Below are 21,481 nucleotides of genomic sequence, written 5' to 3'. Positions count from 1 at the left end.
AGATTTGTAGATATACAGTTTACAAAGTCACTACTACGTCTCTGGGAAGTTTAACAAAGGGAAACCTTATGGAAAGCCTTTTGTAGTATTTCATCTGGGTTTCATTGCTTATGCTCAGTCTGACCAAAATCCAGTGAATTGCATTGAAAAGGACTTGCTGTATACTAGATGCGTTTGTGTGGACCACAATAAATGGATCAAAAACTCAGAAGAATGGCCGTGTATCAGAGGGCCTTTACAATTACAAGCTGGTCATTATGACAGCATGGGTGCAGTTGAATGCCCCGGTGTGGGTTTCATACAAACAGAAGCAGCGGGGACTGATCATTAGCTGCGGGCGTCTGCAGCGCCGGGTCTCAGTGGTCTGTGTGAGAGGTTCTTCATCTCACTGGGGAAGTCCAGAGGAAACATGCTGCAGGCCAAGTGCTCCCCAGTTCCCCTCTTTTTAACCTGATTACTATAATGAGCTTAGAGACTGCTGGATGCATCTAATGTGAATGCAGACAAACACATTGCTCTCCCTCTCTCTGGCATCTGAATGTAAAGCGCATCATCAGCTGTAAACCCAGCTCTGCTAGATGGCTCATTGAACACAGAATTGTTAGGGTAATGGCTGTAAACAGGAAACTACAATTTAGTTACAAAGATGAAGCAGGTTTCAGGAGATCTGACGAAAGGAAAAGATGCTTCCCCCCCAAAAAATCTATATGTGGTATATATCTAAATTGATGTATTCATTTATCTATGTGTCTATGGAAGAATATAGGCTTGATTTTCTGACCTTCATTGAAGTGATGCACATTTTAATTCATGCTGCATCGCATACAAACGTGATAATGCCTAAACCCAGGTTTGTCAGTTCACTGTTATAAAAACACTGACTCTATATTTGCATATTATCAAATGTGAAGGACAGCTTTTGACTCATAAATCCAAAAAGTGATTCTCGCGGTGCAACCCTGCATCAGTCGATAAATAGTTTACTGACATTTGAAGCGATCTGACAAACCATGGCTACAAAGAGACCAAGATCCACCCAACCCCTTCATGTGTTTTTGAGATAGGAAAACGTCTCCAGAGGAAAATGCACATGATGGAGGCTATCAGTAAAAGGTTCAAAATAAATTCCATAAATTCCTACAAGTAACAAATTGCTATATTCTCCACTTATTTTCATGATGATACTGTGCATGGAAAATTCTTGACACATTTTTCATAAATCTGGAAGAGCACCATGTCAACTTTAATAAATGGAAATAGAACACAATGAAATTAAGAGTCTAAGCAGCAAAAGGCACCAATGAAGTGTTTGGTCATGAAACATTCTGAGTGGTTTCTGATGCATGAATGTGAAGAAAATGTCAAAATGTGCTTTTAAAATTGGGTCAAAAACATTTTTCATTTCACAAACATGTCAAAAGAGTAACAAAGGTTTGCCTGATGACACAATCATCTGTGATTAAATAAAAGAAAAAAGGAACGATTTTTTTAACTTTCAAAAATGTGAAAATGCACATCTTTAATATATAAATATGCAAGATTCCAAAGAATGGTCTAAATCAGATCATTACATAGGAGCAGATAGATGGATGGACAGACAGATATGCTGTTCTCTATGTCCCCCAAAATTACATAAAAGGGACACAAAATGGAATGTATTTGAACAATGAACTCATGACTCTGTTTCAACTGTAAAACTCTGATGATGACAACCAATATTTTGAGACACGTAGTTTTCCTCCAACTGTCTGCCTGAGGTTTCAGGATCCCCTCCGTCCACTGGATAACTAATGTCACCTGATGACACTGAGATGAATATCTGAGTCAATAATTGGCTCAAATCTTACTCAGCTTTACAGAACTAGAGCCCATCTCTGACTGTCTGCCTCTCCTGCCAGGTGCAGCTCTACATTATGATTAATAGACTCATCAGAGTAAATCCACAACTGTGTACAGTATGTTGACTGACCACTAGCTCACAAATACACAGTAATGAACTCGCCAGTAGCAGGAGTACCGAGCAATACGTTTTCTAGACTCTCAGGGTGCACACAGCAGCTCTACACATTGTGGTATGCAAATACGGTAAAGAACACAAGATTTAGATGTATAATGTGATGCAATTGTAGGCCGGTCCAAAGCCTGGATAAATGCCCAGTGTTGTGGCAGGAAGGGCATCAGAAGTAAAACTTTTCCAAACAAATACGAGCATTCATCTTAATCTTAATTCCATGAGACATGAGAAAAAAAGTGATGCTTACTAATAATAGTAATAATCATTTTATATGCTGTATAAGTTTTAATTTTCGGCTGTGCAATTGAATTTGTATAATTAACATTCACTAGGGCTGTAGCCAATTTAATATTAATGCAGTTTCGATGAAAGAACTGAATTAAAAATTGCACATGTGAACTGCAACGCTTCTGCAAAAATACAAGAACATGCAAAAACCAGAAAAGTACAAGCTTCAGACAAGCCATTTCAAGAGTTGCTGCATCAACCTTGCAAATTTGATGGTACATTTATCAGAGAAGAGGGACATCCTTTATAATCACTGTATTCATGTACAACTTTCAGGATATTCTTACATTTTAGGGCATATACACATACATAAACACTGTATTTTTTAGAGTAAGAACAAAGTAACCCTGCTGCCAAGGATTTTGTTTCAAGGACTAACAAATAGCATTGACAACCACCTGGGAACCTGTGCAACGTGTTTCGATGGTTTAATACCAAAGCTTCATTTTCTGCGTTCAGTTATTTTTCTCCCTGATATCAAAGTGTAATTAAGTCTGTAACCCTCCCAGTCGGACACAGAGCACTGCGAGGAGGACGAGCCAAACATAGAACAGTTCTGGTCTCAAATCCACAGAGACTGTAAGGGCATCCTGCCCTTGAATGCATTTTATGCCTTAATCTGAGCTGATTAAAAATCCATGAACCAATAATTCAGACAACAGCTCCATTTGTACTACATTAGTCATATGAAGATACACAAACCTGCACTACACAAGGAAACATGGATTTTGTACTGTGCATTTTGTACTGTGCATTCCCTGAATAAAAATAGTCAGTACCCATCCAGAAATGGGTTACACAAAAAACAGTCCTTTATATAAAGCACAGTTCATATTATGTACATAAATTAGCAAGAAATTTATTCCGAGGGCAGCATGTGAACTCACACAATTAGTCCATTAGAAAAAAAAGAAGGTTTTCTTTGTGCTGATTTACCTAAAGTCCAGCCAGTAGTCAATAAAGTACATATCCAGAGGGATGAAAAGGTCCTTGGTGCACGCTGCAAACACCGCAAAGCAGCAATGTTTGCAGAAAAACACACTGCCTCTGAGCAATGGACTACAATAAACCATTACTGCCCTGAAATCACATCATGTATCATAATATCCACTTATAACACATTTCCATCAAACATGCATTTGTGCAAAATAATAATCTGCAGCACTAAGATCTGTTCTTGCAGTCCTCTGTCAAGCAGCTTCCTTTATCATTTGTAAGTCACAGCAGCTTTGACGCTTAATGTCTGATGACATCAGTTAGCTTTTTCTGACAAGTGCCATCCAGCCAGGAAATTGTATTTGTTAAGTAGTCTTATAATTTCTGCATGCTTTGATTGAATATCAGGTCTTGGATAACATTTATGGAAAATGAAATAAATGAAATAAATACAAAAATAAAGTCAAAATGTTTTACAAAAAAATCACTAGTCATGGCTGATAAGAGTTTAAGGCAAGTATCCCAATGTTGATTGTGTAATGCAAGTTAGTTCAGTCATCTAGCAGCAGCATCAGGTGACTTGATAATTAATCCAATAGTTTCACCCGGTGATATCTGCAGGCATTTTCATCAGCTTTTGTGTGTTATTTGGTAAACTTTTCACACACTAACCCTGGATTGTATTTTTATGGCAAAAATAACAAAATGTACAGTATTTTCCCCCGTTGTCTCATTTAACATTATTCCTCACAGCAACGACGTGTCATAAGTGTTTCTTATATTTTCTGAACAGCTCATTGAAAAATCTGAATACTTCATGACTGAAATGTGAAGAACGAAATAAAGAAATGACAAATCATTTCATACAGCGTGAAAACACACTGTGTTAGCACGCATGTTACGCTTTCATATGGCTGGTTGCTACAGTCTACACACCAGAGGTCATTCCTAGGTCTGCATATTGCTCATCGCTATTAGTTATTAGTGACCCAGCTACTGTATAGCTCAGTACTTTGCTGTTGGCTGCGCTTTCTGAAATTCACTAATTGCTTTAATGAAATTTACCAGCATAGCGTACAAGTAATTAATGCTGACACAGACTTCTAATTAGAAAAGTGGGTGCATTCAGCTAGCTGATAGCTTGAATTCTTAGTATTTCAGGTTTTTAATGAACTATAACAACTTCATTAACTAAACAGTACAAACACAAATTATTATGAGCGGCCTATTTAAACAGATGCGTGGAATGTGAAATAAAAATTGGGCAGTACAGCAATAGTATGGATCAAAATATTAGGTGAACACAAAAAGGCAGGACATCGTATTACAGCCTTATTTCAAAAACTCATCAAAGATGTGATGATCTGTCTGAGTCGAAGTCCAGCTGAGTCCAGCTTCATTTAAATTCCCTTTATCATCACATTGTCTCTTCAATTCTGAGAAGCATTTTTGTAATATCTTCCATTTATCGGGATCAATAAAGCAAGAAATTAATAGTAAGTCCTCTGCCCATAATTTTGCTGTGATGATTTTTTATATTCTTTTACGAATAAGAAATATACGAATCCTATTATGGCAGTGTTATAATTCTCAACTCAGCTTGGTAGAGTAGAGTGACTTCATTTTAAAATTAACTCGCATGCTGAAAAAGTGTGAGCACCCCTGCTCTAGACAAACCTCAAAATCTGTTAATCTGTTTTGCTTCCATTGAATTTAATGGACATAGAATGTCGAGTTAATCTACTTACACACACTCAGACAAACAACACAACAAACAAATACGACCAATGTTGTAACATTCCACAACTCTCATCGGTGGTGGTACATACAGTATATTGCGTTGAGAGGAATCACATGTTTTTTTGAAATTTGAACATGAGAGAATTTTTAAAAAAAAAGAAATTTTAAACCTTTACGTGCAAGAAGTTAGGTCTTGTGTTCCAGCTAAGAGAAATTCTTACAAGACAAAATCAAATATGACATTTGTTGACCATACTCAAACTAAACACGATGTACTGTTCACCACCTATTCAATCCCAGCTGATAAAAATCAAAACCATATACAGTACACTGCTAACCCAGCAATGTGCTAGAAGCCACAATGTTTGAATGGATCAGTATAGGGATGCACTTATGCTATATCAGTGCCTCTACACCAAACTTGTCTGAATGAATGGATCAGAACTGTGGTGTTGATTCTTCAAACGTCCTGTCTGCAGTGAGACATTAAAATGTGGAGCGAGGCAAATAAAATGATGCGCTTCGCTTCGAAATATATTCTGCACATTGGGTCCCCAACACTTTAATATTACAGTGCCTTGAGGGGAAATAGAATTTTAAAAAGAAATAATAAGAAAAGGAATATCTGAAAAACCAAGTGTGACATCACTTCCTGCAGACAATTAAACACAGACCTCTGACATGATTTGCTACCTGATTGTAATAGACTAAATCATAAAATTGATGATAATCATGTTTGATATTTTTAATTTGCAATGGATCAACAAATCCAAAAATGATTTTATCACTGGGTTCTAATTCAACAGCCTGCTTGAACCAGAAACTGTCTCTGTGACCTTTTACTTAGTTGACATATTGAAAATTCCAGATTACGCTTGTAACAAAAAGCATACAAATCAGCGAGCGTGAAAGTATCTCAGCACTAACAAGATGAAAAAAATGGCAACAAAATGGACAGTTAAAAAGTAGTTGAAACAAATTTAATTGAAATATTTGTTAACAGTGGCATCCGCATTCTATGTAACCTTGCTTTTTCACTCTTAAACTGATACTGAAGGCAGCATGGATATGACGGCAGGCACGCAAAAAATTGTGCCCACCTCTGTTCTACAGTAATTGGATGCCCCCACCCCCACCCCCCCAAAAAAACCAATCACTGGGCAGATTCTCCATTCACTGCCTCTCCACGGGTCTCTGTGAGGTGTCGCATCCTCCGATTCAAGGAAAGGCGTGTGGGAGGGGAAAGAACCAGTCAACCTTCACATTCGGCTTGAATGAACACGACTAAAACTTATCTTCAAAGACCTCTGGCAAAAGCCCCCGGTACCGAGGGCCATCTCTGCTCCCCCCATAAACATCTGCGTCTGATTGTGAGCCCGAGTACACAGCTGTGACACTCCAGTTGGACAGATTCTTTAATCTTTTATTTTATAAGACATCCTCATGTAATCTCTAGTTAGTTACCCAGGGAGCAGCCGCAGAGGCAGGAAATGAAATCAATGCCGTGTCTCTGCACTGGGTGTTACTTCATTAGCATGGGCACTACAGATGTAGCAGTAAATCTGATTTATGACAGAGAGACAATGAAAGTACCAGAGAAAGACCAAGGGATTCATAATAGCAGATGATAGGGACACCAAATGTCCTACGTTTCAGAGCTTTGCCAAAGTTTCACAGGGTGCAAAAAAAGAAAAGAATTTCCTCTGAGCATACTTTTGTTGATACGGCAATTCAGCATTTAGACAGTTATGTAGCATGAAATAAGACCACCAGAAGCTGATTTTCTAAGCATGTTAATGATCTTCATCACCTGAATATGATAACAGAAAGTGAAGCAAAAAAAAAAAATTTACTCGAAACAGAACTGGAAGGCAACATATGACTTCAGTCATAATCACAATGCACACATTACAGAGATAAACTAGAGTTTAATTATTCCTGTTCCACTCCATGTGTAAATTTGCCTTGTATTTATAGAGTTTACATGTTACAATCATTTCTTAAGAGTGCCATTAAATACTGTTGAGAATATCTGCAATGATGCTTAACCTCAGCCTGCTAACTGGGTTTAATTCAGTTCAATACAAATCTTCACAACATCCTTCATCACATTATTCAACTAAGAATTCTGACGGGTTTGACATTTAATACTTTTGGGTTTTAGCACATAGCTCTCCTTCATGCCAGAGAAAATCACACTTGAAAACAGTGTATCAGATAACAATACTTACCAAACTGAAACACAGCAGGCCTACCATGAAGACAGAATGTATGAAGTGACGTAACATACTGCATACTCCTGCACTTCGTCAAGTTTAAATATGATGCCCTGGGCAAAAGTCATCACCAACTTCAAAGAATGAACTTGTCTGTCATTAACAAATGATGTAAGTTTATGGGGGACCATCTGGCCACCAGTTTTGGTGTCAGCTCAGATTTTAGAGCTCGAAAGGTCAACTACTTTCTGCTGTGATGATGTCAAAATCCAAAAGATATGTTATAGAAAAGTAAAGGACAGAGACTCTGGCTGCTCTACCATTGATAAAGCAGTCCTTCCCCACTTATGAGAAACAGAGATTCCAAATGATTAGCAGTGTTTACCCATGGGACTGAGAAAGCAGGGAAGGGGTGTGTGTAATTAGTCCCATGGTTTTGCACCAAAGGGAGGCAGACAGATCCATCTCGTGCAGACATCCAGGATGTGCAGGCCTGGTGCATGCACAGAAAGTATTTGCAGCACATCATTACTGCTGTTGGTTTGAATTAAAGTCTCACTCACTTCAGGAACAGTTTCGTCTAAAATACCCAAAGCAATCTGAATCTGCACAAAGAGTTCCTGAATGAACGGGATGAACAGAAAGCAGAGAGAGTTGCCACACATGACAAGCCAGCCACATTCTAAGCAATGTCTCTGAGTATGTGCCATGATGTTGTTTCCCACTGAAGTTGCACACAGATCGCCCTTTCATAGCTCGGCATCCTTTGCAGTCTCTTTGTCACACATTCCAATAGGGTCTTTATGAAGCTTCAAAGGACTTCGCTCTATGATATTGTTGTAATTTATGGCAGCCTTTTACCAGACACAACGAAATTCAGTCAAACTGTAAATATAGCACAGGTTTCCCAGTATGGGATCTTTACATATGTAAAAGTAACCACAAATCCATCCATCCATCTTTAACTGCTTATCGGGGGCCGGGTCACGGGGGCAACAGTCTTAGGCCCCGTCCACATGATGACGGATTTTTTAAAAAACGGAACTTTTTAAAAACGCATTGAAAACGATTCGCGTCCAAACGACAGCGTCAGTGCGTTTTCGAAGACTGCTATAAGCATGCCAAACCATGTGGTGGCAGTATTGAGTCAAATTTTATCCAATAAGAATCCTCCGTGTTTTGTTGTCACAAAACACGGGCCCGTAAATATGACGTCACAGCGGTTTTCGTCGCAGGCAAGACGTCAGCGTTTTTAAAAAGTCGCGGATACACCGTCCACACGACAACGCAGACCCAGCATTTTTAAATAAATCCACCTCGGCCAGCGTTTTTAAAAAGTTGCATTTTCGTTCCGGATATCTGCGTTGTTGTGTGGACGGAAGGCGTAAACGCAACAAAAAAGTTGCGTTTTTAAAATATCCGTTATCGTGTGGATGGGGCCTCAGGATGGATGCCCATACTTCCCTCTCCCCAGAAACCTCTTCCAGCTCCTCTGGGGGGATCCCGAGGCGTTGCCAGGCCAGCCGAGAGACATAGTCTCTCCAGCTTGTCTGAGGTCTTCCTCGAGGTCTCCTCCTAGTAGGACATGCCCAGAACACCTCCGCAGGGAGGGGTCCAGGAGGCATCCGAAACAAATGCCCAGACCACCTCAGCTGGCTTCGCTCGAGGCGGAGGAGCAGCGGCTCTACTCCGAGCTCCTCCCTGGTGACTGAGTTCCTCACCCTATCTCTAAGGGTGCATCCAGCCACTCTACGGAGGAAACTCATTTCAGCCGCTTGTATCCAGGATCTTGTCCTTTCAGTCATGACCCAAACCTCATGACCCTAGGTGGAGGTACGAACATAGATTGACCGGTAAATTGAGAGCCTCGTCTTGTGACTCAGCTCCTTCTTCACCACGACAGACCTATACAGTGAATATATCACTACAGAAGCTGCACCGATCCGTCTGTCAATCTCACTCGTGAACAAGACCACAAGATACTTAAACTCCTCCACTTGGGGAAAAGACTCCCCACTGACCCACCGCCCTTTTCTGGTCGAGAACCATGGCCTCGGATTTAGAGGTGCTGATCCTCATCCCACTGGCGTCACACTCAGTTGCAAACCGTCCCAGTGCCGCTGAAGGTCCAGGTTTGATGAGGCCAACAGGACAATATCGTCCACAAAGAGCAGCGATGAAATCCTTTGGTCCCCAAACCGGACTCCCTCCGAATCCTGGTTGCACCTAGAAATTCTGTCCATAAAGATTATGAGCAGAACCGGTGATAGAGGGCAGGCCTGCCGAAGTCCAACATCCAACCTGGAACAGGTCTGACTTACTGCCGGCAATGCGAACCAGGCTCTGGCTTCAGTCATACAGGGACCGGACAACCCTCAGCAAAGGGTCCCGAACCCCATACTCCTGAAGCACTCGGGAACCACAAATCAATTAAGTATAAATAACAGCATAAATAATGCCACATGTGGCGTGTGCTATTTTGATTTTTGATCATGACGAGGCCAGAAAGCGTGGATAATGAATGAGACACAGCAGACACAAATCAGAGGAAATGAAGAAAGACCAGAGGCAACCGGCTGCACATCTGCTGCTTCATACTGTATAAGGAGCATTGCCAAGTGTAGGACTGTGACAATAACCACATTACCTCACATTACCACAGTTATGTAACACCTACTGCAGGACTGAACTCATTACTGTCATTGTTACTCAAAGGTGGGGGTAACAAAAAAATCCATATAGCCACAGCTGTGATCATTAGTACCAAGATGACCCCTGACCTCAGGATGGCACACACATGGCTGTGTTATGTGACTCCATCCCACCCACAGAGGTCATCATCATAGCAGTGTATAACCTTGCATAGTGAAGCAGTGTTCACTGCGGGTGGGCAGGTAAGATCCATTGACTGCATGTCCATTAATCTAATGTCTGATTAAAGTGAAAACTCGTAGGAGTGAGAAGCAAACATCTGCCATATAGAAGACTAAACAGATGGTAACGGTGGTTAGAAATTAACTCCATAGCATTTCAAAATTTATACCGAGGAACTTATTCACTGGATAACAACAGACACCTGGATGCAAATTCAAATCTTTCCTAATATTAAACTTTGCCATGTATGGATTGTCATTTGCCTTTTTTTTGCATTGTACAGGTAAATCTTTAAGAAATAGTTGGAACTCTGCATGAACCTTCAGCAATTTGTTCATGGTAAGGTAGATTCCTGACAAAATTGAACATTGCTCGTATAATGTCAACCCTGTGTTGATTACAGTGACTAGGAATTAATGTTATGTACAAGTGGGCAGACACCATTCAAATGTACATACTTTACTACACTCCTGAGAGGGATTGTATGTGCAACTGTCTGTTAACATGTATGACATCATACTGTGATTTGTGCCTGCTAGGCCTGAAAGTCAACCACAACACCCATGGCATTAGATGTGCCCACTGGCGAATACACTGACAGAAAAATAGCACCTGCATTAGGAAGAAATGGAGATCTACTGAGGTCCAGCTCATTCCAAGAAGAAAGTGGTCAAAACATAAAATTAAAAGCAACTGCTTTGAAATGCCATCAATTTTATTAGTTACAAATTTAACATTCCGCTCTTTCTGATTAAATTCTGACTTGTTTTCTACCATCATCAGAACATTGGCTATATGTACATTTAAATAAGTTTCATTGACAGCACTGTTTTTTTTTTACTACAGAACTGTCTCCTGTTCATACAGCAAAGCTCATTAAGGGGTTCAACTCAGAGCTGCTAAGCTGTTACTTTGTTCAAGTAGCCACTGCTTTATCCAGTTAATACTGCATACAGTTATTAACAGTCCAGATATAATGCTCTAGCAAAATGGAAAGGGGCAGTTCTTACTGCTTAATGCTGTTAAAACATGTAGTCACATGCATGGAGCGTGCATTTTGAACAAATAACGTCTCAGCTTACATTAAGTACTCTCCATTCATGTCAAGCTGCACAGCCATCATCAAAACAATGACCATTTGTTCTGGTGTCTTGCTGACTTAGACTACACAAGTCAAAGCTGTTCATTCAGCTCGACAACGCTTCTATAAATAGCTTGATTACTCTGCTGAATGATTATCTGACTGTCACCAGTCCTACATGAGCAGGTAGGACTGGTGTCACCACAGAGTAGCTGCAGGGAAGAAATTAGAAAACACCAAGGAAGGAAAATCAGACAGATGATACATGCATGATATTTCACAGGAGGTTGCTTTCTTTTCTCTCTTATGGAGCTTAAATTATGTGATGACTCTAGTGTTATTCTTCACTGAAGATAAATACTTAATTCTGGTAAATGTAATAATGCCCACAACAGTCTTTAGCGTGTTTGACCATTCCAGCATTGGATATTATCGATGGTACAAGTTAAACAGTGGGTCAGTTATGGGTTTTCCGTCACCAGTGTCTGCTGAGACATAAAAGGGAAATGGAACCAAACATCGCATCAGCTCATTGGCTCCAATGTGCTTAAAGAAATCAGAATTTGTATTCAGCCTTTGTTCGGTTCCAAAAATAACGGCATACTTACGAATAAGGTTTCAGTATGAAACAGCAAGGGATAATCATTGTCTGACTTGAATTAAAATGTCCTTTGCTAATGATTTTCTGCCATCAGGCCAGGTAGCATTTATCCCACAGAGACTTCCTGGACGTCAAGTTGTAAAACAACTCAGATTGAGTCAACATTTGAAAGGGTCAGATGAATGTATAGAAACCAACAAATGCTAGAAGCTGTCCCTATGATCATTTCACAGCACTATATAAAAATAGCACTATAGTAATTTTTCTTATAGCCAACTTCAAAAGTGAAAGTTGCCACTGAAGCATTGATGACTTCATTATCAATGGCAAGAACTCATTCCAAGATGGAGAAATGGTAAAGGAGGCATTCATTAATTAATAAATGGTTAACACTTTCAAACAAAAGATGCAACATCTCCCCTCAAAGCTGTAGGGCCAGGCTTTGGCAAACTGTCAGAACCTGGCATCAGAGCTGGAGATGCAAGGGAGATTGACAACTGTCTGTTGTCAATCTTTGACAAAGGCTTTCAACACTTTTCTTTGCTTGAGCCAGTCCCTACATTGATGTGCTTTCCTTTTCAGGTAGATGCTGGGGTTGAGTCAGTCGTATCAAAAACTGCAGCACCATTTCACCTGAACTCTTCTGGAGTGGAGGATGAGATGTTGACACTACAAGCCGACATTCAGCTGAAGTCCTGAGCTCATGGACAGTTATGGAACCTACTCACAGAGGAAAAGTACCCCAACATGTCTAAATCTAAATTTACACCTGTAACCACTACAACTTATCTTTTTAGTGTGCCAACAGTATATATGCAGTATGTACTGTATATATACAGCACAGGGTGAGTCCAATGTAGCAGGAATGAAAGAAAGAAAGCACAGCTCATGACTAACATTCATATGAAACATGAATACTAAATTAATCAATCAATTGCTCTCATTTCTTAGTCTATTTGTTTGTCATTGTTATTGGTTGAAGTATTTAGATTCTTGGAATCTTCACAATTTTCACATTTTGAAAAAGTTCACCTCATCGTCATTCTCTCCATCAGTGCTGTTTGCTGAGGTGACCCGATCGGATGTACGTTTGGCCTCTTGAAGCGAGTATGTTGATTGTGTTTTATGGAACCAGCTCAGCCCCGACTGAGCTGGTTGTTACTTAATGTCAGGGGTCGGTCTTTATTCCTCACTGTTCCTTGTGGCTTTTGTGGATGAGGCTCATGTTGACCTGTCTGAGATTATCCACTGATACCAAAACAATCATTTGTAAAATTATTTAGCATCCTGTGAGAGACATTTACTTCCTATAAAGCTATCTTTTCATTTCATAAAACAAACAAAAGTTCATCCTTTTTCAAATAGGTACCACTCAACAAAGACCCTTCGTGTTATCCAATTTTGTTTACAAAGACTTCTAAACAAATATTTACTTATAAAGTATGGAGCTATAAATATGTGTGAAGCTATTATGTCAGTTAGCGTCAGTCCTTTTTTAAGGCAGCACCACTTTCTTGTGTTTTTTTAATTTTTGGCTACTTGTGTCGAGAGAACCAGCAGTTAACACAGCATCGCCATATAATCACATTGTGAAATTCAGTCTTTGACAAGCAATTACTTATGAATACATCCAAGACCAAGACCGCTATGTGTTCCTGACCATGTGGAGAATGTTACTCTAACCTTACTTCTTTTTGTTCTCCACCAGCTGTTCTTATTACCGCCTGCTATGAGGTAAATCTCTGTGTACGGTGTTTGTTTAGTGCTTGGACAATTTTCTGTTTCAACAACAAAGTGTTATCAGTACATCTTTTCACATCCTTTCATTAAATTAAAGCAGGAAAATGAATGAAAGATACAGCTGCATGGGTCTTTTGTATAGGCTGAGTTAAATCATCTCATAGATTCAGTTTCCAGACTAACCAGAAATATCATTAGTCATGGAGCAGCGTCATTGAATGTACAGTAATGTAAGGTACGCGCTCAGGCACAGTTTCCACAGCCATGTTTAAATGATCACTGAAAAGCAAAAAGCAATAGTGTCACTGACTCCAGAGCCAAATTTATCAGTCCATCTCAAAAAACCAGAGTAACAAATGTGATCTCAGATATTGCCTTCCACTAACAGTAACCAGAGAGTCTCTCTGCCCTTTGTGCAAGGTCACTGCCCGTCTGATGAGTTGAATATACAAGGCTAAAGTAACACAATCGCTTTGCTAAATGCACTCCTGCCTGGCTACTATGAAATCATTTCCACAGGAGTGTCTGCAATCCACAGTTGAAGCTCAAGGTGCTGACGCAACATAGCCTTGAATATACAGAGAGAAAGAGAGAGACAGAAACAGAGATCTCGCCCGGTCAGCAACCCTTGCAGGCTGCAGAGTATCAACACAGAGAACAGCAGTAATTTCAGAGCTGCTCTTCAGACAGGACAGTTCCTCCCTTCCCCCCTGCCACAAAACAACCTGACAGCTGCTGGACACACAAAGGATGGTCCTCACTTAACCTTGATGTGAAACTACTGCCTTGATACTTGTACCCTAGATCAATGCTTCCGTTCAGCAGCAATATCATTTTGTTTACATCGTCGCTCTGCTGTTCCATCTCTCCTCTGTCCCAGCAAGCCTGGAAATACCCAAAAGTCTAACATCACGTCACGGAGCAATTGACAACCTGGTTTTACCAACACTGACAAAGATAGTAGAAAAACAGTTCTTTGTCTCACCACGTGATTATTGTCTTAACTGTGCTGTGAAGCAGGAGCCCTGACACTCAACTGAATGTGGCTCTGATGTATCGTAGATGCGGATCAGTGGTCAGTGGCTCGATGGCCAGGATGTCAGTCCAACAGTCTTTGACCTGTGACTCCTGTGGCGTTCCTCAGGGAGCCCTGTCAGCGAAAAACACTCAGCGCTCTATTGAAAACCACCAAAATATTCCCATAGTATAATTGATGACACAACCTTCCATTGTATTTTTTTAACAACCCTATAAGCAAACACTTTCATGGAGAATTTCGTGACACATGTCAAACAAAAAGAACAAATCCTTAGTTCAAGTTATTTCCCTTCGGGGATCAATTGAGTATATAAAATAAAAAATAAAAAAAGATGGAAGCGGAAGTGATTTTTAGTTTCAAAGAAGACTGAAGCATTTCACTTCACATCATTTACCAAACATCTAATGTGTCGAGAGCTTGTTAAAAAAATCATACCTGTGATTTGACACAAGCATTTTTTTTCTAATATATAGCCTGGAATGATCAAAAATACAATAGAAATAATGAATAATACTGATATCGGTTACTCTCGGAATTGAATGTAAAAATCTCAAGAGTCTTAATTGTATTACTAAAGCTGGTCGTACAACAGAGATGAAAGCGCTCTGGGTCAGCTGCTCTGTCCCTGTCAGACGATATAGATGCATCACATGATGTTTAACATATGTGTCACATGATTTTTACTACCCCTGATAATCAGTTTGCTGCAGGAGCACCGGGCTATGATTCAGATCATTCCAGCATTCCTCTGGAACACCAAATTGAAGACATTTCACTTGAAACAAAACAGACTCTGTGCGAAATCAGGGTAACATCTTCAGCCAAAGGAGATTGTGTTTTCATACATTTCTGTCTGTATGCTTGTTTCTTTGCTGGATTCTGCAAAACTGTATTAAATTAACTCCACAAAAGTTAGTAAGGCGGAGCAAGGACTATGTATGATAGTTTGATGTGGGTGGTGGTGATGATTCATTAACACTGATAACTATGGGACATACATTTACAATATTTCCCTAAATTCCCCAGGTTTCTGTGAATGGGTGACTTGAAAAATGTGTCCGTCACCACTGATGGTTCTTCCTCCATGACAAAGGAGAGGAAAGCAGTGACTCCAATGGAAGACAACTCTGACTTCTCCTCGTCGCTGTTCTATCCATCAGACTGTTAGAAGAGCATGTAGAAAGGTTATGAAAACAGTGATGAAGCTCGTCTCAGTGCAGGATAAAACAGCACTTTATTATCAACTTTGACAATGCTGTTTTTATGTGCTGGAGTGACAATTTACTGATTAATGGTTTCTTGTATTATTTCTTAAGTTTTTCCATGGAACAAAAATGAGAACAGAACTGATTCTCCAACCCCGCCTGTATGTATGTATGTATTTGTGTGTTCAGACCTCAGCGGGGATGGAAGGTTGATTTACTAGTCCAGGGTTAAAAACCCTGAGAAGAGTGTGGTACATATCAAGACAGTAATCCTGCTTTGATGGATTTGAAACCTTTGTAGTAAATTATATCCTGTGTACTAATTTAACAGACATTTGTGGTTAAGAGTATGAAACAGTATGTCACACTATCACTTAATGTGTTTCAGGATATACAGCACATAATTTACTATCTCAGACATTCCATTCATGAGGCATGTGTAGGACGTTTTGGCCTTGACAGAGCTCCCTACTGAATGCTACACTAGATGCACATTTATTCACTGACACTTCACTAAGATTGAATGCTCATGAAGTAATTACTGCAATGTGCACAAGAGGAAACAATTTCAAAATTTAAGCCCAAATGCTCACTCAGTGCTAAATTAAACTTCAATATACTAGCCTTATCTCAACACACACACACACACACACACACACACACACACACACACACACACACACACACACACACACACACACATGCACACACAAACAAAGAGATTAGGAGGACGGATATTAAGTGAACTAAGCAAAACTGACAAAATGTACTTAAATTCACGAGCATGAATATGAAAAAGGAGCAAAGCAACCAATAGGTATGCCAACAGCTTTACTTAAGCTGACAGCTTGTGCTCAGGGAACCCTTACTCCTTTCATTTTATGCCACTAACCCAATTTGGTTACTGTGTTTGGGTTGACCATGTTTGTATGCATGCATGGTGATGAAGTCAGACCTGTTATCTTGGACTTCAAAGTGGCACATCATTTGATCCTCTGATGAGAGGCGCCGCGGGCTCCACCGCCGCCTCTGACCTGAAGAACACCACGTCGGCATCTACTGACCTACTTCTGAAGTAGCTTACGCACCACGGCAGTCGTGTTGCTTTGGACCACATGGGCGGTAAATACTTGGTTAGGACCGTCTCAGCCTCACTCACAGCTCTTTTCTAATATAGTGCCACTACATCCATTGATTTTTTGGTTTCATGCTTTATTGGAGCAGATAATGTAATGTTCTGCATATACTGTATGTCTGCACATCTGATTTGACCACAAATGGACAGAAAACATGATTTTAATTTAATTAAAGACAAAACTCTATATCATAACTGAACAGGATCAGTAATATACTGTCTTGTGGTTGCACTCTACAGTATCTGGATATCAATGGAAACAATTCTTGAACAAACAGCAGAGTCAGTTTCTTCTGATACCACTTGAGTTACAAGTAATATCAACATTAATTTAAATAAATCATGTTTTGTGATGTTTTCAAGTGTTTCCTAGCAAAAAAAAAGGATCATCTACAATAAAATGCGCAATATCCTCCGGGATTAATAAAGTATATATCTATCTATCTATAAAGACCTTACATATTGACTGCTTGCCCTTTTAGACATGGAGAGAAATACTACAGATCATAGATTCAAAATGAGGCACCGGTGTGAGTGGCAGCCGGCTTGTACCTTGTGTTTAGTAGGAACAGAATTGGAGGTATGCCAGGTGCTAAAGAGTCTGTGATCATAGTGACAGCGGCGAGAAAATAATAGGACAGAGGCATTTCGCTGGTAAACATGAAACACATGAAAGGCAGGGTCACAGCGTAGGCAAAGGGGTGTGCTTTAGTTTCCACCTCCCACACACTCATATATGAAATATGGTTCAACAATCACACTCTCCAATAATTCTAAAACTGTTTTTTTCTCACACTCCAACTGAACGTTTCCTGGGGAATTCCAACCACGAATATATTCCTGATGATGGAGCAACTGCAACAGCTGGGAGGAAAATTGCTTTCTAACGCGCAGCATGGAAATCCAGTGGAGAAATCATTTTTCTTGACCACTATGCGGATCAAAATGCTTACTTTGGAAAGTGCGACCTGGTTGTTATTTATAGGACAAGTTAAGGGTAGCTCAAAATGCTAACTAAAGGCAGGATGAGACTATGAAATTCAAGTAGAGATAGAAAAGGTTGAAATAAGGCTTTTAATGCTGTAACACCTGTAATAGCTTCCCATAATGCAGAATCACCGCAGTAATGGCCACTTCGGCAGCTGGTAATGAGTGGAAAAATGCACCATAGTGCTTTGTATTAATAAGCAAAGCAAAGCATGCAGTGTTTTATATTTTAAAAGCTTTGCCACACATAGTACTGTATATACAGTTTTGAAATGACTTTTAAGTTGAGAACATCACAAATTTCTTTTGGCACGTCACAAACAGAAAACTAATTGTGTGCTGGCGAGAATCCACAACACACAATGTGATGGTTTCCATGTACAACACCACAGCACAGGTGTAAGCTGCACAATACTATGTGTGCCACTGATTTAACGAAACACTAACAAGTCAGTGCTAAAAGAAGAGATTCAACGCTGCTGAAACGCAGAGACGCCACCTTGGATGGAGCGTTTCAGTTAAAACTTCTGACTCGTTCGGAAATTCTGGCTTCCTAGTGCAATTGGAATAAGTACATGGAACAAGGAGTGAAGAAGAGGCAAATGGCTACAAATCTCTAAGATATTACTCATGAATTGATAAAGGGTTTTCAAGAAATATTATCAAGGAAAATTTTAGAATTTTTATGAACATCAATATTTTCTCACCTTTATACACAAAAATTGCCTTTCTAACTTTGGGTCTGAATAGCATCTATTGTGATGTTTGAAAAAACACTAAGCCTTTATCAGTTGCTGCTGGCAGATGCATGCAGCATTACAGCTTGTGACACTGGTGTTGCTGTGATCTAATAATATCTGTGCACTGTGTGGGAAAGTGTAGCGTACGCACTCTACATACTGAGACTGAGGAGGTTTCCATGTCTTTATCTAACACGGGCCAGCAAAGAGACTGTACAGCAATGTACACCAATGCATGTAGAGTATCATACCTCCAATGTAAATGCCTTGTTATTTACTTTTACCACTGCAAATATTGTGTCCATCCGTTGACATGGAAACCATCACATGTATACACAAAGTGAGCAAATCTGTTAAAGCTATAGTCTAGTACAAACACGAGTGCATTAATCCCACAGACAATCCTGCTCAATCTGGCAAAGAGTATTTGCAATTCATAAACCATTTTCAGCGATATGTAATGTGGTGATTATTCTCCATTAGTACATTTTTGCGATTGTCCATTGATCAAATATTTTTAGATGCTATATATGTGATCATTTATCCCATCAGAATCTGCTGTCATACGTCACATGCAAATATAACAACAGAATCATAAAAATGTGCAAGTGATCAACTTTATCATTTTACAGATCTTGGATAAAGTACTCGAGGAATATGTTAGAACATATTAGCTTAAAGTTTGGTGTCATTTATTTCTTTTTAGAAGAATACTTTGCGGCTTCAGCGCGAACGGTCAAGAAATTTGCTGAGACTTCTTTTTTACTCCACATGAAGGACACTTTAGCACAAAAGCAAAATTGGTGATGCTTGAACTCCAACTGTCAAAATCTAACCCTTTTACTCCCGAGACTGTATATTCACTGCAAGGACTGCACGCTTCACAGAAAGACAGCGCAAATCAAACCAGAGTTTATCCATTTATATATGTGGCACTAAACACCCACCCATGGAAGAGATCCTGTGGAGGAATCGTACAGATTCTTTCGGCAACATGCAGAAATTCTGCCATGTTAGAGGAGCCAATATATACTTTTGTAATGATATGCTTGATGGATTCTGCCATCTTGCACTGACTGCTGACTTACAGTACCACCAGAGGATTTCATTTTCAGCCATTGCTGCCAGCTACAGTCAAAACCCCCCAGCACTCTCGTCGTTGCCTTACTGTATGAAGCCGTTCTGGATCACAGCTGCCTGCAAGGCGGTGATTCATCCTGACTTTTTTTAGTTACATCACTTGAGTAAAACATGTCACTCCTCCATATCTGCTTGAAACCCCTCTCACATCTCAAGTATCCTTGAACAGGCCCCTAATAGCCGCGCTGCCTCTCGTTTGTGAATGCTCAGCTGCTTGACGTTGTACATGGGTGGAACAAAATATTTCCAACACTTGGTCATGACAGCCGACTTCTTTTAGTGGATGAGCACATCGGCCTCGACATGCATGCATGCATTTGTTCAAAAAAAGTGTTCACACAGAATATAAAACATGGGTTGGAGAAGGTAGGGGGGGGGGTGAGCATCCTGGCCCATTCCAGCCAGACGTACTGCCCTGTGTGAAACAACCACATGTCACGGCTCATATAACATCTGTTCAAAAGTACAGCACATACAATGGAGTGGAGGGAGGCTCAGAGGGTAAGGAGACGTCTCCATTAATGATGGAATAAATACCCTTCCCCTCTGGTGGAGGAAGGAACAGAAGTCCAGCCAGGTGGAGGGTCCTCTGACCTCTGCAGGTGTGTGGGTGAATTTTTCACTTGCAGCTGACTTAAAGGACTTCTTAGGGCTCAAGAGTCTCAGCAAACTTGACCAAACTGATCATCTCCAGCTCTGCATGCTGATGGTTGCACATCATCGGTGGTTGCATCGCTGCAAGCGCACGTCATCTTTTATGCCGAGCCAATCCATAATAACATTCAGGTCAAGTTCAACTTAGTGTACAGAATAATGTCTCAGCAGCACCCGCAGCGATGCTGGAGCATCGGAGGCGTCCCTTGTCTATTTATCCCACTACTAAAAGCATGAAATCTGAGAGACGAAATCATTCAACATGCAGCCAAACAAGTAGGTCAGTGAAAAAACAAACAAACCCCATCTTATTACCTGATTTCTGTCAATGTCAGAAGCAGCCAGTCACATATCAGGCGAAGACACAGAATTGGACAGCCTTATAATTTACGCACCAGGTTGAGCAACAAAAAAAATCGACTGATCCAAATGCAAAGATCGGTGATGGTGAAGCTGAATACTGATCGTGTAAAAAAAAAAGAAAAGAAGAAGGTCGTCCACGGAAAGATAATATAACATGTTTCCTGAGCCAACATCGAGCGGTCCGCCTCCGCCGGAGTGCGCCCCGTTTTTTGGAGCAACAGCACCTCCCGCAACGGCGCCAAGGTTTAAAACGGACAGGGGGAAAAGAGAAATGAAGGTGATATCCTACCTGATGTCTGTCACTGATTAGAGCATGCGATCTGGCTTGGATGATGGGATGTAGGTTAAGACACACACACACACACACACACGCATACACACACACACACACACACACACCGCCAGCGGGTCAGCTCAGCCTGCCTGCCTCCTCCACGGCATCAAGCCCCTCCTCGCTGCTCGTACAGTGGAGAGAACCAATGCACATCTACGCGCTCAGAGGAGGAAGCGGCGTCACGCTCACCCATGGTTTCTGATAATCTCAGATTTACACAGATTAAGAAAGATGGTTTATAGGAGACAATTCCATTGGATTAACGTAATAATAAAGAAATTGCTGATTTGATTGTGGGGAAAATGCTTTGAATACCTGTCCAAAAAGCGCGACCGCACAGTTCAGTGAAGAGTCCGCGCTGATCAGCCAAGATTATAACGGGAGATGATGTTAC

At 40.4% G+C, this 21,481-nt stretch overlaps 1 protein-coding gene across 3 annotated transcripts in view; it reads right to left on the bottom strand.

Moving 5' to 3' along the window:
• The window catches only part of tln2b (talin 2b), an 89,368-nt gene extending 68,186 nt beyond the window's left edge, over positions 1–21,182 (bottom strand). For 2 of the 3 annotated variants that reach the window (XM_068312408.1, XM_068312410.1), the window contains exon 1: positions 21,043–21,182. The gene's annotated coding sequence lies outside the window, so the exon portion shown is untranslated. Of the gene's footprint in view, positions 1–20,705; positions 20,813–21,042 lie in introns of those variants that run through there. The other variant, XM_068312409.1, reaches the window with a different exon arrangement.
• Positions 21,183–21,481: the final 299 nt, after the last annotated feature.

The sequence above is a fragment of the Antennarius striatus genome, chromosome 4 (genome assembly GCF_040054535.1).
Source record: "Antennarius striatus isolate MH-2024 chromosome 4, ASM4005453v1, whole genome shotgun sequence".
NCBI classification, from domain to species: domain Eukaryota; kingdom Metazoa; phylum Chordata; class Actinopteri; order Lophiiformes; family Antennariidae; genus Antennarius; species Antennarius striatus.
The sequence above is the reverse complement of the archived record's forward strand: the minus strand, read 5'-3'. Positions and strand labels throughout refer to the sequence as shown.